The 24,765-nt window shown below is 37.3% G+C and overlaps 1 protein-coding gene across 9 annotated transcripts in view; it reads right to left on the bottom strand.

The window, feature by feature from the left end:
* Positions 1 to 24,733, bottom strand: part of TENM1 (teneurin transmembrane protein 1) — a 1,380,190-nt gene extending 1,355,457 nt beyond the window's left edge. For 4 of the 9 annotated variants that reach the window (XM_073599411.1, XM_073599412.1, XM_073599414.1 and 1 more), the window contains exon 1: positions 24,234 to 24,731. The gene's annotated coding sequence lies outside the window, so the exon portion shown is untranslated. Of the gene's footprint in view, positions 1 to 24,233 lie in introns of all 9 variants that reach the window. The other 5 variants (XM_073599407.1, XM_073599406.1, XM_073599410.1 and 2 more) reach the window with 3 other exon arrangements.
* Between the last annotated feature and the right edge of the window lie 32 nt (positions 24,734 to 24,765).

Here is a 24,765-nt window from a genome sequence, read left to right as displayed (position 1 = left end):
GGACAAATATGTTCAATAATCCAGAAGTAATGGAAGCTTTTTTTTTTTTTTTTTTTTTTTTTTTTTTTTTTTCTTCTTTCTTTTCTTAATACAAATATATTATTACCTAACTAGTTCCTAGAATTATGTTTTTGTTTATTCTAATCTGAAGCAATACAACCTCAATTTTATGAGTTAACATATCTAAACAGTTACATATGAATAAAATATGTAATTGTTTACTCTAAAAGGGTTAAAATCCCAAAATAATTCAAACTATCTTCATCAATACCAAAGTTATTAACAGTACCTTTCTAACTGAATTATTTAGCCTAGGGCAAGACTAACCATATACAACCACCCTGGAATAAATAATTTCAACAAAAACTATATTCTGCACTCCAACTAATGAAACATCATTTTGATGTCTTTTGACATAGCACTTCTCTCCTGTAAGCGGAAGATCCGTGTACCCCCATTAGCCCTCCTCATTCTCCCAACCATATTATGTGGGAGTGTGACGAAGGCACTTTTTCCCCTGAGAGAGATATTTATTCTCTTTCACGGGTAAATTGTGATTACTTGCAAAAAATAATTTATACAATGTATCATCTAATCTCATATGTTTTTTGTTTACTCTTTACTCCAGAATTCACTGGTTTCTTTTCTATCTATTCATCTCTTCAGTCCACACAGGTTGATCTGCGCAGTCAGCTCTGCATAACAAAAAGTAAGTCAAAACTATTTGATCTATTGCCATGGCACCACTGAATATACTTTCCCTGAATGTTCAGGGAATAAATGTCCCTCAAAAAAGGACCAAAGCCTTCCGTACTTTCCATAACAAGAAGGCTCACATAGTATGCCTCCAAGAAACACACTTCACCAAAGATTCTACTCCAAAATATATTTCTCCTTTTTATCAACAAATTTACACGGCTTCTGCCTGTACCAAGCAAAGGGGAACTCTAATTGCATTTCACCGATCCACACCATTCACCTTATCATCAGAAATTAAAGACCCAGAAGGTAGATACCTGATACTCATGGGTTATATAATGGATACAGCAATCACGGTGATTTCCTACTACGCTCCTAACAAACAACCTACACCATTCCTCTCACATATATTACAAGTGATTAATACACACAAAATAGGAACAGTGATAATGTGTGGGGATTCGAACCAGGTCCTCCTCCCATTTCTAGATAAATCACCTTTTACACCATCCAAAATAACCTCTAGATTACCTTTTTCTCAACTTCTTTCCAAATATAATCTGGTAGATTCATGGAGAGAAAGTAACCCAATGAAAAAGAAATTCACTTATTTCTCGCACCCTCATCAAACCTTCACCAGAATAGATCATATTTTTCTAACAATAGGAATGATACCAGAAATTATTGCATCAGATATAATTCCGATTCCATGGTCTGACCATAATGCAGTATACACTACTATAGCCTCAGCCATACCAAAAGCGCATGACCCAACGTGGTACTTACCGGACATAATGCTCAAACACCCACTACATCAGATGGCCATTGAACAAGCTTTAAAGGAATACATATCAATTAATAATACAACAGACATCTCCCCAATAACACTGTGGGAAGCTCATAAGCCTGTCTTGCATGGTACAATACAAAGACAAATGGCACTATTTAAACGGGAACGCAAAAATCTAGCAAAAAGACTAGAACTCAATTTTAATGCAGCCTACATATCATTTCAAGATAATCCATCTCAGAGTACAAAATCTCATCTGGAAAAATCTAGATTGGAATACGATCTATTTCTCAATGAGTCAGTTGATAAATCCCTCAAACGCTCCAAACACAATTTCTACATGAATACAAACAAACCAGGTACATATTTGGCTCGGGCATTAAATTCAACTAACAAATCTTTCAAACCAATACGTTTGAAATTATCAAAAAATGTTTACACTTGTAATCCAGTTAAAATAGTCCATAAATTTCACTCACATCTCGCAACTTTATACAAGACAAACAATGAATTTAATCCTACAGAGGCTGAATCCTTCTTCTCAAAAATAACCTTACCTGAGTTATCTCAGAATCAAAAAAGCAGTTTGGATGAGCCTATAACTATAGATGAAGTTGCTAACGCCATAAAAGACCTAAAACTTAACAAAAGACCAGGCCCAGACAGCTACTCGGCTTTATACTATAAAACATTCTCAGAAATACTTTCTCCCATTCTCACTGAAACTTTTAACAAACTTCTAGATGGACATTCTTTTCGGCAAGAAACACTAATGGCAATTGTTTGTATGATCCCAAAACCCCTTTCTGATGATACTTCCTGTGTGAATTATCGGCCTATCTCTCTGTTAAACCTCGATATTAAATTATTAGCAAAAATAATAGCAAAACGCCTCAATAGCATTATAGGAAAATTAATACATAGAGATCAAGTAGGCTTCATGCCAAATAGACAGGCAGGCGATAATATACGCAGGGCAGTGTTATTGGCACATATTGCTAAAAAACGGAAAATCCCTTTATGTTTTCTATCTCTCGATATTAAGAGGGCATTTGACACAGTATCCTGGCAATATATGCAATATTCATTACAAAAATGGGGTTTTGGACCCCACTTTTTAACATGGATCAAAGCATTATATAATAAACCCAAAGCCTATATAAAATATGCTGGATACAAATCTGAAGCCTTTAATATCGAAAGAGGTACCCGACAGGGTTGCCCATTATCTCCCTTATTATTTGCCCTTATACTTGAACCCATGGCCCAATATATCAGAACAAACCAAACTATAACTGGCATTGAAGTAGGAGGTATTACACACAAATTATGTATATTTGCAGACGATATATTACTTTTTCTATCATCACCACAGGTCTCTGGTCCTAACTTAATACTAGCTCTTGATGGATTTGCAGCCCTATCCGGCCTTATGATTAATCCTAAGAAATGCCTAGTGCTTAATATTTCACTCACAAACATGGAATTGATCCCGGCTAGGGCTGCACTCCCATTCACATGGGCAGAAAAATCAATCCCATATCTTGGAATTCATTTAACAGCCTCTCATTCTGACTTATTCTCAACCAATTATCCTCCTGTATTAAGACAGATCACAAATCTAATAAAACAATGGTCGATACTTCCTTTATCCTGGATGGGGAAGATTAATGCAATCAAAATGACTATTCTACCCAAATTGCTTTATCTATTCAGAGTCCTCCCTGTTCCAATTCCTTCCTATTTTTTGAGAATAGTACAAAAAAGAGCAACTTCGTTTATATGGGGCTCTTCTAAACCACGTATACCTATACACACACTACATCTTCCCAAAAATAAAGGAGGCCTGGGATACCCTAATTTTACTAACTACTACAGAGCTGCACATTTGGCCAGTCTGTCCAAATACCATGCAAAACAGGAAATCCCATTATGGGTATTTATAGAGGCTTCAGAAAATGACCCTCTATTAATATCAAATTTATTATGGCTTGATCCTAAAGACCGCTTTAAAATTCATAATCCCATAACTAAACACTTCTTATCTCTCTGGGATAAACTAAAAACCAAATATCAGTTACAATCTCCACACAATCCTCTCCTTTCTTTTATCAGAAATCCGGCCTTTTATCCGGCATGGATCTACCCAAATTCTTTTAAAGCTTGGACAACATCAGGCATTCAGACACTAAATGACTTCATAGCATCTAAATCATTCCTTTCATTCCCATCGCTTAGAGAAAAATATGATCTACCAAACTCTGAGATATTTAGATATCTCCAAATCAAAAATTTCTATACACCATTCCTAAAGGGGGATACACCATTATCCCAATTATCCATTTTTGAATCAATCTGTACAAAAGATCCATTTGCTAAAGGTACAATTTCATTACTTTATAATCAATTATATGGAGTACCAAATCTTAATAGACCCTCTTACGTTCAGAGGTGGGAGGAGGACCTGGGACGAACTTTAGAAGACACGGACTGGTCTAACATATGGCTCACATCTAAGTCATCTTCACCCAACATCTCAGCACTGGAGACAAATTATAAAGTCCTAACTCGCTGGTACCTTGTACCCGCTAGAGTGGCAAAATATTCACCTAATACCTCAGCTCTTTGTTTTCGAGGATGCCCAGAAATAGGCACATATTTACACATATGGTGGACGTGCCCAGTAATCCAAACCTTCTGGAAGGAAGTCTTTGTGATTGCATCTAAAATATTTAAAAAAATAATACAACCAGATCCATATTTAACTTTACTTAATCTAAAACCGGAATGGTTAACACTCTCTCAATTCAAACTTATGATCCAACTAATAACGGCTGCAAAACAAACAGTGGCCAAGGCATGGAAATCTCCTACATTGGTACTAGCAGAAACAATTCACAGAATGAATAATACAATGTCCCATGCTAAGATGGTAGCCATCGATCAAAATCAAATTCCAAAATTTGAAAAACTTTGGCATCCTTGGATAAAACAACAGTTCCTGTCAAACTTCAATGACTCTGTCCTGTTGCCATGGTAACAGATTAAATGACTTACAGAGACACCCATTCTAAGGCTTCAAAGAGAACTAAAAAGAATAATAAACTGACGAGCGGGACAACCTTGTGGACCATACCTCTACCTTTCAACCCTTTTTCTTCTTTCTCTTTACTTTTCTCCACCTTACGATTAAAGCTCATTATCAGAATTTATTTGACCTATATACACTCTACTTGTAAACAATATGTATAGTAGGTATAAATCATTTAAATACCTACAAAAGTAACTAAGGAAATGATATATATCTTTAATTTAGGTTTACGTGAACCCAATGTTTAATATTTGAAATTTCATGATATTTACCTATATAAACCCTACTGTAAAACAATGAGCTTACTTTATAGATCCTTGTAAACTTACTTTATGTATCTTTATAACATTGTATACTCAATAAACTTCTTTTGACAAGGAAGATAACAACCTTTTTTTATCTTTGCCCAATAAAAGGCTTCATCTTTCCTGTGACATGGAGAAAAGCAAAAATTATCAAATGTAACAAGCTGAGGTCTTCAGGACAACTTAAAATAACAGATGTATGATTTACAGGTTTGAGGCTCCACCAAGTTAAAGCATCTTTGGGGAAAAATGTGGTTCTTTACAAACTGTAGGCTTTTCAATTCTATCGTTTACATGGAAAACCCTTTTAAAGGTTTATGCTCTGAACCATTAAAATCACAAGCCTCACTTGAAGTAGTTCAATAAAATAACTGCAGATGCCCATTCAGACTTTGTTTTGTTGTTTGAGCATTTTGTTCAGAATCAGCAGCTGTTAAGTCCTTGACTTTTTCCTGAACAAGTGTAGAAAGCTATGAAAGGGCTATGGGCTGAATTATTATTTTATTCTGACATACATTTTTAGCCTCCCAGTCTCTCCTCTGAATAGGTGGCACTGCAGATGATTTAAAGATCAGGAAATGTTTAAAGAGGCTTTTCAGTTTATAAGCAACTTCAGACCCCTCTGCTATTTCCACACTCTACAGGAATTGGGAAAGGGGAGGTCTGCTTTTACATTTTCACCTGCAACACCGTATGGCAAACTTAAGCATTATTGTGAGACCATACAGATACTATGGTGCTTTATGACAACCATCCCATTGTTCCTAAAATTGGGGAGAAGTTGATGAAGTTGGGAAATTAGGACATAGAAGCTGACAAGATGTGGTAGTTAGACTATTTAAAAGGGAAAGTAAAAGAAAAAGGAAAGCATTAAAAGTAGAATAGCAAAAAGTGTAACTGAAATTATATATACTAGTGACAGTAGCAGAGCTACTCATCTAGAGGATGAGTAATAAGATGTATAACAGACCTTGCTCCTCACTCTGGCAGGCTCTGACACTCTCCTTCACTCCAGAGTTGTAGGTGGTCACTTACTATCCTCATGAAAATTGCAGGGCTATCGGTCCTGCATCGTAAATGATGATAATAAATACGTGTACAATACATGACTGCCTTATTTCTCATCCCCTAGCATTAACAAGTCATTGATACTTACAGTGGGAGGAAGGGAGGCACTGCTAGAATAGTTAGCCTATTAAATATCATGTACAGTATCTCACAAAAGTGAGTACACCCCTCAAATTTTTGTAAATATTTTATTATATCTTTTCATGTGACAACACTGAAGAAATGACACTTTTCTACAATGTAAAGTAGTGAGTGTACAGCTTGTATAACAGTGCAGATTTGCTGCTTCCTCAAAATAATTCAACACACAGCCATTAATGTCTAAATTGCTGGCAACAAAAGTGAGCGCACTTCTAAGTGAAAATGTCCAAATTGGGCCCAAAGTGTCAATATTTTGTGTGGCCACAATTATTTTCCAGCACTGCCTTAACCCTCTTGGGCATGGAGTTCACCAGAGCTTCAGAGGTGGGCATAGAGTTTACCAGAGCTTCACAGGTTGCCACTGGAGTCCTCTTCCACTTCTCCATGATGACATCATGGAGCTGGTGGATTTTAGAAACCTTGCACTTCTCCACCTTCCATTTGAGGATGCCCCACAGAATTTAGGTCTGGAGACATACTTGGCCAGTCCATCACCTTTACCCTCAGCTTCTTTAGCAAAGCATTGGTCGTCTCGGAGGTGTGTTTGGGGTCGTTATCATGTTGGAATACTGCCCTGCGACCCAGTCTCTGAAGGGAGGGGATCATGCTCTGCTTCATTATGTCACAGTAAATGTTGGCATTCATGGTTCTCTCAATGAACTGTAGCTCCCCAGTGCTGGCAGCACTCATGATGCAGCCCCAGACGATGAATGACACTCTCACCACCATGCTTGACTGTAGGCAAGACACACTTGTCTTTGTACTCCTCACCCTGTTGCCGTCAAACACGCTTGACACCATCTGAACCAAATAAGTTAATCTTGGTCTCATCCGACCATAGGACATGGTTCCAGTAATCCATGTCCTTAGTCTGCTTGTCTTCAGGAAACTTTTTGCAGGCTTTCTTGTGCATCATCTTTAGAATAGGCTTCCTTCTGGGATGTCAGTCACGCAGACCAATTTGACGCAGTATGCGGCGTATGATCTGAGCACTGACAGGCTGACCCCCCACCCCTTCAAACTCTGCAGCAATTCTGGAAGCACTCATACGTCTATTTCCCAAAGACAACCACTGGATCTGACGCTGAGCAAGTGCACTCAACTTTTTAGTTGATCACGGCGAGGCCTGTCCTGTTAAACCACTGTATGGTCTTGGCCATCATGCTGCAGCTCAGTTTCGGGGTCTTACCAATCTTCTTATAACCTATGCCATCTTTATGTAGAGCAACAATTCTTTTTTTCAGATCCTCAGAGAGTTTTTTGCCTTGAGGTGCCATGTTGAACTTTCAGTGACCAGTATGAGATAGTGAGAGCAATAACACCAAATTTAACACACCTGCTGCCCATTCGCACCTGAGACCATGTAACACTAACGAGTCACATGACACTGGGGAGGGAAAATGGCTAATTGGACCCAATTTGGACATTTTCACTTAGGGGTGTACTCACTTTTGTGGCTGTGTGTTGAGTTATTTTGAGCGGAGAGCAAATTTACACTGTTATAAAAGCTGTACACTCACTACTTTACATTGTAGAAATGTGTCAATTCTTCAGGGTTGTCACATGAAAAGATATAATAAAATATTTAAAAAAATTTGAGGGGTGTACTCACTTTTGTGAGATAGTGTATAAATATATACTAGAAGCCATGGAAACCAGGCCTTATCATCTAATCTGAAACCTAAGATGTGTCTTTAGTGTCTCACTTGTGTATCCAATTAAACAATTTTAAACTATTAGGTTCTTTATAAACATTCAAAGTTAAAGGTAGCTTTTGTACACATATGTCGTTTAATAGTACAAAATGTGTAAATTCTGTTTCTTGTTCCCCTACAGCTAAAGAAAGAAAAATAAAAAAAATATTCACAGTTCATAAAATGATTTACAATCTTATGCATATGTTTCACGTGTATCCAATATTCATTACAACGTAAAATTCATTTGCAACTAGCTAATCTACTCTGGTTGGTTTTCATAGTTAATTAAATTTTAAATAATTTGTTTTAATCAGTAGTAGAAATGTTGCAGGAAGAGTTTAATAAACATTACAATGATTTCCTTCTGAAAACATTACAATGATTTCTTTCTCAAATTTTCTTTAATCAAATAATGTACTTTAGTCTACTGTACTCAGTAATGTTTTGTCATCCCTGACTGCTGTTTATTGTAGAACTGAGAAACTGTACTTTTCCGCAGCACTATTAAAGAAGGGTTTGATGGGGGGTTTAGCCTATTCAGCCAGCAGGAAGCACTGGAGGACTTTTTTTGACAGGGATCTGTCAGTCATACTCAATGCAAGGCTCCCCAGGGTAACTATTGGTGGATTGAAACTCTGGCTTAGCTGACTGACAAGTAATCAAGTAGACCTGCGAATACATGTAAGTAATCAATGAAGTACTCCATACATAGAAAAATAGGACTGACTGTGTTTATATAAGTTTTTTTTTTCCTTTTCTTGGATCACTGACAAGCCAGTCAAAGCTTACAATTGCAGCACCTTTTATCTATATTTTATCACCATAACTGCATGATAGGGCTGGTGAAATTCTTTGATGAAGGTGAAATAAAGCTGGGAGCTATCGCAAGTAGTGAAATTAATTCTGCATGACTATAAATCATTGTACTGTTGCAGTATTTCAACTGAATTATTTGCATAAATATTTTTTTTGCAAACAAAGTCTGTACATATTTCTAAGAAAGGGAAACTTGTGGTTGTAGCAAAATGTTCTCATTTAATACTGTTTATATGTAACTGCACATAAATGCAAGTATAATAATAGCTTTATATGACTGCGCTTTGGTTGGTAGTCAGTTTCATATACCCCATAAGGATATGGTTCTAGTTTATTAAGTGTTAAATGAGACAAGGCAAATTTGTGTTTGCTTTAAACATCCATATATATAGATCAAAATTTTACAAATAAATGATGAGCATTTAGATTTGTTTTAATTGCTTTTTAAACATTACTATCACATGGGCTTTTCTGTTGTTGGCAACACCTTATTAACATTCAGCTCACATTCTATGTAATCTCTCTCTTGTTACCCAAATCAGAAATATGTTACTGCTACCATACTAGCGAATGAGATTCAGCTGCATTTGGAACAACAATGAGTGATTTCCACTAGTAATTAAGTAGGTTAAATTTCAATTTATAATGGACAGTCCCCAGATAAAGTGTAAAGACACCACATCCCTTATTTTACATTTTTTTTTCTAGGCTAAATCTCAATAATTCTGCCATTGGCAAAATGTCACAATCAGCCACCTGACATGGTACTTAAACTACCAGCAAGTAACACTTGAAACTTACTCTACAATTGTTATTACATAGAGATGTACTCATATAATAAAATATAAAAACTTATAAGGGATGAGTACATGGATTGAAAACTGGCTACAAGGGCGAGTTCAGAGGGTGGTAATAAATGGGGAGTACTCAGAATGGTCAGGGGTGGGTAGTGGGGTTCCCCAGGGTTCTGTGCTGGGACCAATCCTATTTAATTTGTTTATAAATGACCTGGAGGATGGGATAAACAGTTCAATCTCTGTATTTGCAGATGATACTAAGCTAAGCAGGGCAATAACTTCTCCGCAGGATGTGGAAACCTTGCAAAAAGACCTGAACAAATTAATGGGGTGGGCGACTACATGGCAAATGAGGTTCAATGTAGAAAAATGTAAAATAATGCATTTGGGTGGCAAAAATATAAATGCAATCTATACACTGGGGGGAGAACCTCTGGGGGAATCTAGGATGGAAAAGGACCTGGGGGTCCTAGTAGATGATAGGCTCAGCAATGGCATGCAATGCCAAGCTGCTGCTAACAAAGCAAACAGAATATTGGCATGTATTAAAAGGGGGATCAACGCAAGAGATAAAATGATAATTCTCCCACTCTACAAGGCTCTGGTCCGGCCGCACCTGGAGTATGCTGTCCAGTTCTGGGCACCAGTCCTCAGGAAGGATGTACTGGAAATGGAGCGAGTACAAAGAAGGGCAACAAAGCTAATAAAGGGTCTGGAGGATCTTAGTTATGAGGAAAGGTTGCGAGCACTGAACTTATTCTCTCTGGAGAAGAGACGCTTGAGAGGGGATATGATTTCAATTTACAAATACTGTATTGGTGACCCCACAATAGGGATAAAACTTTTTCGCAGAAGAGAGTTTAATAAGACTCGTGGCCACTCATTACAATTAGAAGAAAAGAGGTTTAACCTTAAACTACGTAGAGGGTTCTTTACTGTAAGAGCGGCAAGGATGTGGAATTCCCTTCCACAGGCGGTGGTCTCAGCGGGGAACATTGAGAGCTTCAAGAAACTATTAGATAATCACCTGAATGACCGCAACATACAAGGATATACAATGTAATACTGACACATAATCACACACATAGGTTGGACTTGATGGACTCGTGTCTTTTTTCAACCTCACCTACTATGTAACTATGTAACTATGTAACTATGGATCAGGCCACAATAGCATATTTTAGTGTAAGTGACATTCAAAATTGGTCTTAGAAGAAGGGGGGATGCCAGAGACATGACTCTTACATGCAAGGCTTGATTTCCATCACTAAAGGCTGTAAACACACAGTGCCCTTTTTTGATCCTATCAAACAATGACTTTCTATTATCTTTAAACAAAAATTGATGAAGTCCGCGTAATTGAAAAGAAAAAAGCATATTTATTTTGCATGTACAAGAATACACTGCAGGTTCTAGTAATATGTATTAAGACATACTCCTGATAATAATATACAAAGCTTTTATATATACCCTTGTATATGTTAAAAAATATCAGCCCACCCTTGCTTGATACTGGACATGACTAAGATCATTTCTGAGAAATCCAAATATTTTCTGAGAGTCTAAGATACATAATTACCACATCAGCAATACACAGTGGATACATATTTGATAAATGTAAATTTCTCTGCTAAAAGGGTCTGGGTGGAGGCGATTGAGAAATGTCCCTGAAGGAGATTGAGAAATATTTTCAACCTTTATTCTGTAAACAAGAAAATGGAGTAAATGAGAGACAAAGTGGATTTCCATCTTTATCTATTTCTCTTTCTCCAACTTTAGCTCTATGCCTACGCTTACAGCATATATAGTTGTTATCTGGCTTAGTATATTTTCACGTCTAAATAAGCCTATATGAGATTTCTGTTTATGATGAGGAAATGTATGGAATGGTTAATTATGTGGATACAAGCTTCCCCTTTATCTCTGCCATGTACTATATTAAAAAGCCTCTTATTAAGCCCTATAGTAGGTATGGCATGGCATATCATATATGGCATATCACAATTTTAAGTGCAGAATCTAGACATTAAGGGCAGGAGACAGATTTTTCATTAGGCTGATGAGGCCACAAGTCTCCTCTCTCATCCAGTTCTCTCTTTATTGGCTGTTGAGACCTCTACAACACAGAGAGGGGACACACATCTTTAAATAATGTGCAGTCTCTCATTTAGTTTTTCTAGGCTGCAAGAATAATGATACATTACAAATAGTTGTGTTTTTTTGTTTAACCGCTTCCCAACCGGCTGACGCAAATATACTACGGCAGAATGGCTCCCCTGGGCGAAACCCTGTATGGGTACGTCCTTCCGATTTTCGGCCACCAGAGGACGCACGATCGCCGCCGGAGGCACGCACGCGCCCATTGCACGGCGGGGGACCCCATGCGCATGGCCGGTGGGCACGATCACCGCAGGCCACACGTGATTGTCTACATGAGCACCAGCATGGGGATTTGTGTGTGTAAACGCACAAATCCTTGTGCTGTCAGGGAAGAGGAAACATATCGTTTGTTGCTACTAAGTACGAAAAAGGATATGTCTCCTCTCCTTGTCACTCCCATGCCCACACAGTTAGAACACACTGAGAGAACACATAGTTAACCCCTTGATCGCCCCCTAGTGTTAACCCCTTCCCTGCTAGTAACATTTACACAGTAATCAGTGCATATTTATAGCACTGATCACTGTATAACTGTCTGCTAAAAATCGCTGATCACCGCCATTATTAGTAAAATAAAAAATTTAAAAATGCCATAAAAATGCCATAAATCTTTCCCATAGTTTGTAGATGCTATAATGTTTGCGCAAACCAATCAATATACACTTATTGTGATTTTTTTACCAAAAATATGTAGAAGAATATATATTGGCCAAAACTGATAAAGAAATTCGTTTTTTTTTTTTTTTTTTAAATTGGGGGATATTTATTATAGCAAAAAGTAAAAAAATATTGTTTTTTTTTTCAAAATTGTTGCTCTTTTTTTGTTTATAACACATAAAATAAAAGCTGCAGAGGTGATCAAATACCACCAAAAGAAAGCTCTATTTGTGGGGAAAAAAAGACGCAAATTTAGTTTGGGTAGAGCATTGAACGATTGTGCAATTGTCAGTTAAAGCGACACAGTGCCAAATTGTAAAAAGTGCTCTGGTCAGGAAGGGGAGAAAATCTTCCGGGGCTGAAGCAGTTAAAACATACCTCCCAGACTACAGCACTTTTAACAAACAGTTAAATTGATTTAAAACATACCCTCACTGACCTGTGTAACTGCAATTGCTAATTCATTCTCAAGGTCATAACAGAGAATTTGGTTCTTATACAATTTACACTAGCCTAAAGGAGACCTTCACATAAAAATATCTATTTTCATGATCCCCCCACCCCTCCCTCCCACGCATCCTAATAATGTTGCCACTCTTTGTGTGTTTATATACTTTGATTTAATTATTTCACAGTCCCTTTGCCTCCTGCCTCCATTCTTGCTAGGCAATAGTAATGTAAGCCCTGCTACTGATTCCTCCAGGGATATCCATATCGCATAACCAAGGTAGGCGTTGACTTCCACACAGCTGCTGCAAGCGAACAGACCCAGAGCTGCGTTATCAAGGGGCTGGCTGCAAGAATCCAGAAAAGGCAGCTGGCTGCCAATGACATAGGAAAGTAAGATGGAAGCATGGGGCCTGGTGTGCAGCAGCAAAGCAGTGGCTCACAAAAGAATGCCGCTGGGTGTTTATGTTTATTAAAATATTGTAGTTTTATGTAACCAGATCAATGAAAGATTATTTATTCTATGAGTTACTGCATGTTATCCTGTACATTATCCGTTGTCTTCCTGAATAAGCATATGTATATTTGAACATTAACACAGCCCAAGTGGCGTTCAATATATCAACTATTGCTGTTATGTTTGTAAGATTAAGATGCTTAACACACTACAAGACTCAAGATGATTAAAATTTCAATAAAAACTAAAATTAAGGACCACATCTGTTGCCAGTGTGCACAGAATGGAACTCTGTACAGCATGTGACAGTTAATTATCTTTTCCTGTCATGTTGCTGAACTTGCTGTTTATTGGTCTACATGCTAAAAAGTGTCTAAAGTTATCTGTTATGTTATGCAAATTGAAGTAGTTTTTTGCTGAATCAAATTAAGTGAAATGTACATAGACCACTGGCATATTAATCAGAACCTTACAAGTTCAGATTCTCTAAACTAGAAATGATTTCTTAGTTTTCATCTCTAGAGAAATAATTAGTGTCTCACTTTTTCTGAAGTAGAAGTGTCTTAATCACAACCGAGTTAAACTGGTGATTGCAAAAATAAATGTCATTGGCAAATATTCCAGCTAATTTTTATATTACCCACTTTCAAGGACTTTAAAAGGTTTAAAGGTTATAACCTTTTAGTAACTTAAAATTGGATAAATAATGTTAATTGATTGTATATAGCTTGCTATGCATTAGCAGCATTATTGCTGGTGTTATGACATCTGATAAAATTGCTATTTTTTTTTTAATGTTTAGTTGTCCAGTTAATGCCCAGTTGCCTTTTCATATTTCTGGTTTAGTATACCTCTCTAAATAGTTTTAGTATTACAGTAAGGCTTTGAATAGGTAATGCTGGGTACTTTTAAAGATTGGCAAATCATTTAATCTGAAGCACCGTGTAATCAGGGAACAGTTAATGTAAGAAGCAAGTTGGATAATACAAATCTATTAGATTGTAAGCTCTTCTGAGCAGGGCCCTCCTAATCCTCTTGTATCTTATTGTATTATAACTGTATTGTCCCCCTTTTATATTGTAAAGCGTTGCGTAAACTGTTGGCGCTATATAAATCCTGTATAATAATAATAATAAAGCACTGCATGTAGAAGCCAATCAGAATCCAGGCTCTGCTAGCATGGCTTTGGATTACTGCATTTTAATTTGGCGATTTGCTCCTGGCACTTAATAACAAGCCCAGTTAAGTAACAGAGGTATATACATGTGACTGAATATACTTATATTTGGTGGTACACATATTCACATTCCTATACAATACAAACGCTTTTCCAATGCTGAACCTGATCTGACCTAAAAAGACAGTGTGTCAGTGTTAGTCTGTGTTAATGCATTCATGTGAGTTATGATCATGTGGTGCCCCTTGGATCCTAGACACAAGCGTACATAGGGCCTCAACTGCTCTTCATGTAGAAATTAAGCCCACTTTTCATCCAGTAAGCCACAAAGCACTAAGCCACAGACCTCATTATTCTACCATCAAATGCCAGAGCATCAGTGGGCAGTAGGGGCTCTAGCATTTGGCAGATGAATTATAAATGGCAGGATTTAAAATGAAAGCCCTTTGTACAATCAGGGCTTAGAATCAAAGGTCACCCAAAAAGTATCTGAAGACTAACATATATATTTGTGATGCCTTTACTTCGGGACTGCTCTTATCATGGGCACATTTCAGTCCAGGGCAGATTGTGGATCTATCTCTAGCAAAATTCTAAATATCTCTTGATTAGAAAATGCAAGTACATGTGTTTGAAGAGCCATACTTTTATTGTAAGGAACTGCAAAAAGAAATTCCATTTTCTTAAATGGAGGGAAGTGGTAGGGTCTATCTGCTTAAATTACATGAACAGTTCCAGCATTGTAATAAGTGAAAAACATTTGAGAAATCCATTTTAAATTTTGCCCAAAATCTGCAAACATGGTTTTAAAAAAGTTAACGGTGCACATGAAGTATAACTGTAAAGCAGGACATATGAGAGACAGAAAACTGAGATCTTAAGATTGTGATTTATGCTGAAAGTTTTATCACTGTGACTTACTGAATTCCATTAGAAACATTATTCACAAAATATTTGATAACTCTAAATATGCTTATCTGTTTTCCTCATACTTTTAATAAAAAACATTTTCACTTTATGGACAAATTCATGGAAATGTACCTTTCTTTTAAAACTCTATTATTGCAAATTTGCATTTGGATAGACCATGTTTAACAATCAGTTGTCTAGTACTTGACTTTATTATAATTTATTATATTTTCAAGGCCCATAAAAGCCCTACCAAAATGTTACATCTTCAATAATTATATGGGTATGCTGTACAATAATTCCCCTTTTAGCTAAATAATGTATCTTAAATAGTTCTGCTTATAGTCACTACCCCATCACAATAATCTTTTTCTTCAGTTCTGTTCACAAAATTCCCTTATTTTATGTCACCACTACATATATTTTATCTAATTTCTGTTACTTACACTCCTGCAGTTTACAGCATTCTTCAGGTATTCCCCTAGACAAGACAATTATCACAAGAAATTACCAATGGGAACACCGCAAACAAAAACCTGACAGAGGTTCTATCTTATTCCCACTTTGTCCAAAACAAAAGAAAAAAAAATACTTTGGAGTTAGGTTTAATCTGTTCACCATAACCTAATCAATTTGCATATATCCTAAAAGTAAAGAATATAAAGACTGTCAGTGACTTATAGGATTGATGTATACTAGGGATGAGTGAACGAAACAAAGCTCGAATAGTAAGAGGTACGGTGAACCCATCAGAAAGTCTGCAAACCCCAAGCATAGCCATAAGCCCTACTCAAGTCTATGGGGGAAAAAATTACATACATTTCTGCCCTTGTTCAAGGATAATGTGCAAGATATTGCTAAAAAGGACATAAGTAGTTGAGCACTGCTCTGGGAGCTGTGTTCACCTGTACCGATGAGAACAAAATAAAAAAAAATACTGTCTAATAGGGAGAGGATTTTTTATGTAGCTTAAAGAACAACATTAATAATACATTAATCATCTAAATAACATGCTTAGAAGATGCCTTAAAGCTGCACATAAAGTTATGGAACAGTTAGATTGAACAGTAAGATTAAAAAAAAATACTGTCTAATAGGGAGAGGATTTTTTTGTGTAGTTTAAAGAACAACGTTGATAATACATTAATCCTCTAAATAACATGCTTAGAAGATGCCTTAAAGCTGCACATAAAGTTATGGAACAGTTAGATTGAACAGTAAGATTTGTCTTTATTTACTTTTGACATTGTTTTTTGAATGGGTAAAAAGGGGTATTAATGTACTTCATACTCAAACCCCTAGGAGGGTGGGTATCTGGGGGACCCCTTGTACTTAAAGGGACTTTTTGATTCTTATAAGTGCCCCCTACTAACCCCACATCCTTCTGGGAACTGGATATGGGGAAGAGGCCATTAGCCCCTTTAACATGAAGTCAAGGTGCCTTCCAGGGTGGGAGGTTTTTCCTGTGGCCTAGTGTAGTTTATGAAGCAGGGGCATGCACCTTCTACTCACCCACCCAGATTTCATCTCTGACTAATGATCTGGTATGAATTTTAGGGGGAACTTCACATTAATAAGGCAATGCACAAAAAAAACCACAGGTTCCCCCTTAAAATGCAAGGCATGCGTAATAGGTTTCTCTAACTGTACATAATATAATGGGATACTAACATTAATAGGTTAAGCTAATCCAGGTAATATCCGATTGCCTCTCGGGGGATCAGAAATGATTTTTTCCCCTGCTGTAGTGAATTGGATTGTGCTTTGCTGTTTTTTTTTGCCTTCCTCTGGATCAACTGTAAGTATAAGATTGTGTATATGGGATAGACTTGTGTCCTTTTTCAACCTAACTATGTAAATATACTGGACTTGTCCCACACAGATGTTGACCAGCTGCACAATGATTTTGCCTTTTAAGGCTGCAGGTTTCAGGTTTCCCTCTATTATATTACATTATTCTGCTCATATGAACTTGCAGCAAATAAGTTTAATGGTTTTAATAATTTATTCACGTTTCAGAAAAGGTAAAATGAAGAAGGGGAAAAAAAATCAACCCATTGTTTCAGTTCATGATCTTACCACTCATATGATTCTAACTTAAAATAAATTAAAAGTACATTTAAACATACATTAAACTTTAACTCTAGTGTTTCCAAGCCTTGTTATACCACTATAATCACTCGAAGAACCATCTGCTGTATATGTCATCTTTTTGTACATCGATATGGTAGTGTAGTTTGAGCCAGGCCTCCGCAAGGCAACCTTTGCCAAGACATCTTCTAAAGGTATTAAGGTTTAAACTAAGGTTTATTACCCTTAGGCAGGCAACACACGGTGCAAGGAAAGAAATTTGCACAGTTCCCCTATCAACACAGGTAGTTTTGAAAGGGAAATCAACAAATGTCTTCTCCCAGTGGGGCAGGTGGGGGAAGCCATCCCTGCCGGGAGAAGACAGTGATTATCGCTAGTGACTATAGCAGCCCTTAGAGATAATCACAAGATAATCGGCCGAGGTTCGAACCGTGTATGGCCAGCCTTAGTAATGGCTAAAGAAATGCATGGATTTAAACAATGAAGCTTAAGTGTCTTCTTCTATGAGCTCCATTTGGTTCTCCTTTTACATTCTTGGATGTATTGAATAATTCAACTCAATTGGGTTGAATTAACAAACACTTTGCAAGGGAGTTTACACTCAGGCTGAGTTGGTGGGTGGCGGTTGGATGTTTTCTCACCAGGATTTCCTTTACCGCAGGAACAAGCTCTTTCTTCTGCCTGTATCTGAGAGTAGGAGTTACTGGACCCTTTGGATGCATGTCTAGAGCGGCAGCCCAAACTATGCATGGCCACAGCATTTTTTTCTTGCACATGATTGGATGATGAAAATCATTATCTTATTCATCAAGCTCTGGCCCAAATTCTCTTGCAAAGCAAGCGACCTATTCACCTTTGGTAAATCAACCTTGATGTATCTTTCCTGCAATAGGAAATGAATAGGAATTGGTGGCCCTCTCATGTTTCCTAGATTCTGTAAAAGCTAAAAATAGCATACAAAATACTTACTTTTGACTCTAAACTTCCTGCCTAATGACTATGTTAATGGGTCAAAAAATGAGAGGCAGACTCATTAATTGACTGTCTCTACATGAGCAGCCAATCAACACATTTTCTTCTCACATTGTTGTCTTACCAGCTGCAGCATTAGGCTGCCTGGGTCACAGGTAGGTATATTGTGCATTTTTTATCTCCTAGTTAATTTAGGCAACACAGTTGATTTAAAGCCATTTTCAAATGTATGTCCAATTTAATGTCTGTAAGAGTGAGGGGTCATGTAAAATAGTAGCAGATACACTAAAAACGATTGGCATTAATCTGAGACTTTTCACACAGACACACACACACACATGTATTTTGCTTCATTACAGATTCCCTTTAAGAAAGTTAGTCTTTTTGTCTAATAAACATAAGAAATTCACCCCCAGCCATTTCCTTTCAAAGCCTTTAATACATTTTTTGCAGACACGCAGCAGCTCCATCTGCAGCTTGTTTTAAAACCATAGCCTAGCTTCCAGCCTTATAATAAATAGTGATTTTGCATTCAGTACAAATTTAGATAACCAGTTTCTCTTTCAGGACAACTGCATGATGACATTTCACTTGACATGTGTGGGCTGCTTTTTACATTGTCATGCTGAAAACTTATGTTTTGCAACCAGATTATTTTGACATTGTGAAATACTCTCTAAAACTGTACAAATTGGATTCTGTTTTCTGTTAGTGCACCAGACGATCAAGGCTTTTTCAGATCTATTCTGTGCACCTAAAAATATGTGCATTTCACAATAAAAGATACATTTCTAATATAAAACATTTTTACTTTAAAACATGATCAGCAAACAGAATGAAATGTTTTGACATATTGATGTGCTCATTTTCATAAATATGCCAAGCGTATGTGTGCTAACCCTGCCCATTTCAAAAAGAACTCTGCAAATCGTTACTTGCAATACATAATATAACCCCATTATAATGTTAGGAAAATGCCATCTCTGTCAAGAACAAAAAATGGTAATGTTTATGGGCACCCTGTCACTTTAACAATTAAAGGCATGTCACCCGTGAGGACACGTGTGTTCAAATACTCACCAGTCTGAACCAAAATACAAAAGAATGGCTATAAAACAACAAAGTTATTTGTGTTTTAATAAACAAGGCATCATCCACATTAATCCATTTAATAAGCATTACTAAAGCTCCTAGTCCAGTAAATCCTTGTAATGAGACAAGAATCTTAAAGTGAACCATAATAGGGTTAACCTATTATGTTAGGTTTAGGAACATGGGCTCATTAAAAATATACATCACTTAGGGCTTAACCTATCCTCATGTTAAACAGATGCTGGCTATGCCCTATTACTTACAAAAAGAGCTCCCTGCTCCTGACTTTGAGCTCTTGCTCGTGAGTCACACTGTCAGTCAAAGTGATATTGTGTATAGGATGGGAAATGGGCTTATTAAATCATTTTCAACTTTGGAGAAGTGAATTGTGCTCACTGGCAATGTCCAATCATGTGCATGAGACACAATTGGAACTTCGTCTGCATATGATTAGATGTTTAAGACAAATTTTTATTAGCTTCACCCAGACTAAATACTTCTCCTGCCAATTACCCCAGTGTAAGAAACATATCAGGAATCATTGAGGTCTAATCTGCACATTAGTGGTGCTATTATTGAAACAAATACAAAAATAGTCAGCACAAGGAGATTTATTTATACAGTTTATTACCATCTCAGAAGGCCAGTCCACCCAAAACTGAGATCTAAGAGCTCTGCGCTTAAGTCTCCAAGACTGCTTGTCTTCTACGGGCACAATGTGGGGGTCCCAATCCCTGATGGATTTTTTTGTTTATTTTATATTATGGCGAATGCAACAGGTGGTACTGAAATGTAGGAGAGAACTTTTCAAACACCCAGGTGGACAGAAACAGAACCATTAAATGTGGTGAGGAAATTTTGCTGGTAAACTATCCAAGACAGAGACAAAACTTGACTCCAACTATGAAATGTCATTTTTGGGTGGACTGATCTGTTAACAACAGAATATATGTAATTTTACATATATATTTTCCTACATTTAATGTTACTACATGTAATAGTATTAAAAGCTTATGATGGATATTTAGAGTGTAATTTCATATACATGAAAGAGCCTACCATACAAACACAAAAAATATTTAGTTCTAACAAATATATTGCCTGTTGCTTCTTTCCAAGTAGCAGATTGCAGTATATATATATATATGGGTATTTAAAATTCATTATGTCTGGGAAATGACATAAAGTCGTGTTTTTTTGGTTGTGTACCATTTACGCTGTCTTCTGCTTTGATAGCGTTGCAGCCATTCACAAGGTATTGCTGCCGTAAATCTTGTGCAACTAAGCCCCGTGATGGAAGGACGAATTCTTTTCACATCAGTATGTCACTTCCACTCTGTTGCTCCATAAGAAGATGCAGCAGCTTGTATCTGCACTGCAGCCTATGGTGCTGCAGTGGTAATGTTTATATGAACAATTTTGTCATTACTGCTAATTTTGAAATTGCTTGGAAGACCTGTATTGATTTCCAGATTTGTTGTCCCCATATAGCTTGATAAGTGTTTTCTTATTCATGTTCATTATTCAAAGAAAAGAATCCTGATGCGTGATAATATCTATATTAACTGCCTTATAGACATGGTGATTGTTGTAGCAGATAACTAAGCCATAAAGAATGTCATTATTGAATTGATATGGATCAGTCAAACATGTCCATCACTGTAAGTGCATTGCCCTGTCTGCATGAAAAGTTTTAGATATGTTATACAACAGAGCTGAAGTAACCTGGAATACATGTAGGGGGATTTAAAAATGTAGTTCAGGCTATATTTTTAATTTACAAAGTGTATGAACTCAAAACAGCCAATTATTTTCTACTGTTAATCAAATGACAACAATCAGGGAACTGATAGCTCATTGCCAATTAATTGCTATGGGCTACAGCGATTTGCACATTGATTTTAGCATGTTTAAATAAGTCCAAATGTAACTAGGAATGTCAGAAGGCAAATTTCTGACCTTAATTTCTGACTATACACATGCTTACCTTGCACAAAAGTCATAAAGCACTTAACCATAGAATACTTATTTTATGTAAATTAGTAATATAATATAGCAGTGCAGATAATCGGTTGATCAGTCATGAATTTGAGAATTTATTAGGATTGCAAAAATGATGCTGCAATTTATTACAAACTGTTAGACTATGGCCAGCTTGCATTATTATCTAGTTTCAAAGGAGAATTAGTAAAAAAAAAAAAGTGTGCATCTAAATATTTCCATAATTCTCCAATGCAATGTGTGAAAAATGTTATGGTAATGATGATGCTGGGTATGGAGAAGGCTTAGGAATTCTTAAAAGAGCTGAGTTTTATAATCAGAATGACAACTGAAGACATACTGGGGATTCGTTAATAAGGCAGCAAAAACAGCCATGGTGAGATGTTCTCTCTCTCGGTCATTAGTTTAAAGAAGTTAGATGAATTTTAGATACGCCTTTCTATGGGTTTCTGCACCTTGTATACACTCACCGCTCTTTATAGGCTAAATGGCCTCCCAAAAGTGACAGTGTTAACAAAATGTAAGATATAATAAACTGTTGGCATGGATAACTTGTGTACCAACTAAAAGAAATTAGAACTAAAATATGCCTGAGTAGCAGCTAGACCTATAACCCAACTAACTATATAAGCTTTATAACTGCATGCGTTACACATGCCATTAACCCTTTCTAGGCGTTAAAGGATGCTAGTATAAGGAAAAAATGACTATTGACCAAGTCTGCCTGTATATTATCTATCTTTTTTTTTAGTCCACTGATGCCTGAGCAGAAATTTTGATTCATTAAGCCAGAAGAAGTCTGAGTTGACTGCGTTATATATGATTTCTCATGGTATTTAAGCTATTTGGTGGGCAAGAAGTAGTTAATCTCTTCCAGGCTCACAGCTGGTGCAAAGGAATAAAATAAATGTATAAACAAAGAATTCTATGTATAGGCAGCACTCTACTCTTGCAGACTCCAATGTACAGACTCCAATGTAATCCTTTCAGGACAAACCGTAAATATACTGTATTCCAAATAATCAGACCTTCTATATTTCCTTCTGTAAACTGCTTTTTATTGGGGGTTATGACTAAAAACTAAGATAATAGATTATAATTAAGAACAATATTTTCAAGACTATATGATTGCATGTAAAAACATCTTGTTGGCATTGCAAAAGGTGTGCCAGCCAATATTATTTGTGTCTGTATATTTGTTTAAAGCTCCTACTTTCACAAATGCTTTCAAAGAGGATGCTATGAAAAAAGATGACACTGTACATCCACTGATCATAGGAAGTAAATAAGGAGAGACTGTAGATGTTCAGTATGTTGACGTTCAAAGGATAAACTAAGACTGCTGAAGCACATACAGGCGCTAGTGTATTCTTACTACCCGCAAAGACAGCTATACTAAAATAATCACAGGATTCAGTATAAGAGTCCTAGTCTTTCACTGGCTAAGTACATAGCATTGCATTTGAAGTAATTGCTTAAGGAAGGGGCTGCTGCCTTACCAAGTTACATACATTGTAGTAAGTGTTTTTACTTGAAATCATGCTTATGACCAACTAAACTATACACACACACACACACATATTGTAAGCTCCATAAGCAAGGCCCTCCTATTCCTTTTGTATTGAACTGTATTGTAAATTGTACTGTTCCCCCTTTTATTGTAAAGTGCTGCAAAAACTGTTGGCACAAAATAAATACTGTATAATAATAATAAGTATATATATATATATATATATATATATATATATATATTTATATATTACAGGAAGAGAGTGATACAGGCAAAGGCTGTATGACAAAAAGTGTCATAACACAACTGCAGACTAGGAAATAAGATACAAGGTTAAGTATTTAGTCAGTTGCATTTAGGTTAAAGGATGCTGCCTCCTCCTCTGGGATATCCCTGCCAGTGGACTGTCATATCCAGTGTAGTTTTGGCCTGCAATGTAGTGAAAGCGTTAAGCACACCTTCTTCTATTACAGCAAGGCTTACTCACTAAATGATTTTATTTACACAATTTTCTTTTAATCCAAAACACCGCACAACATCTCATCGTGCACCCTTGTTAGGGTCGTCTCACTTCAGCCATAATGGCAATTTCTAAAATCTTGTCATTGTGCCATAAACACTGACATTTTAATTGGATGTGACTTGACTGTTACTTACACACGGTGAGCTTTCTAGGACCACTCGCCTTTCGCATTGGAAGCTCTTCCTTTCAACAACTTTAGTTTGTGCTCCCTTACAATGTGACTGATGGGCTCCCCTATTTTCAGCTGTTTAGCCCCCACCCTTAGTGAACGCTAATAAACAGTAGATCACCAAACCGCTAGTTTGATAACAGACTTACTGAAAACAAGCTGTAGGCACCAAAACTAATATATAATATGACTAAATAACTTGTAAGACTAAATGGTAACAACATTACAGATAAAAAATGAGGAGAGCAGGATTTCTGTTAGACAGAAATGGTTTTCTTATCATTTTTGGTCACCAGTGACAAATAGATGAAATATGTAGCTATGCAAACCTCAGAGTGTGTGTATACATGTACGTGCATCCCAGGCACAAAATGAGGATAGTAATAATAGTAATACTAGTAATAATAGTAATCAATGGGCTGGCTGCACACCCCTTGCTCTTTAGCTCTCCCATAGGAGGATCCCCAGTTGTGAATGGTGCGCTGTCCACTTGTTAGAGTGCTGAATCTCAGCATCTCACCCCCGGCAGCCGAGCGCTCCATCCCCAGCGATGTGATTGAGAAGTAGCAGAGCATGTTATCCTCACGTGTCTTACCTGTGTCCTCCCCATCCTGTCCACCTCCAATCTAAACACACAGCCCAGGGACACCGCAGGAAAACCTACCTATTGAGTGGGAACTTTCAGCAGCCCCGATCCCCCAGGCTGATTGTCTTGGCTCTGTACAGGTCTTGCCATAGCCTAGCACTGGTGCCCTTGCCTGACCGCAGGCGATAAATCCACCTTGAATTGCCTTCTCGTTGTCACATCAGTGGCAGTTGATGGCTGCGGGCTGACAATGACAGTTGTAGAGGGGTTTAGCCGGCGATCTTCTCCTTCCTCCAGCCCAGCTAGACGTTCTCCTAAGGCTCCGGGGCTACAAACAGGCGTTCACCATCCACGACTACTGAGGACTGTACCACGATCGCTGGGGAAAGGGGTGGGATCGCACGTCGGTTCGGCTGCAAGAGCATTGGAAGCTGCCATCAGATGTCCATGGAGCTGGCTGTGCTGAGAGCAGACACCATCCTCTCCTCTCATTGCTGCCGCTAGTGCTGACACAGAGGCTGAGCTAGGAGGAGGGGGAGGAGGGATGAACTATGGACTGCTGACTACATTCTCCTCTCCTCTCCTACTATACACTGTGTGCCTGCCTGCC

This window comes from Aquarana catesbeiana, linkage group LG09 (assembly GCF_042186555.1).
Source record: "Aquarana catesbeiana isolate 2022-GZ linkage group LG09, ASM4218655v1, whole genome shotgun sequence".
Lineage (NCBI taxonomy): Eukaryota > Metazoa > Chordata > Amphibia > Anura > Ranidae > Aquarana > Aquarana catesbeiana.
This window is presented reverse-complemented; position numbering and strand designations above follow the sequence as displayed.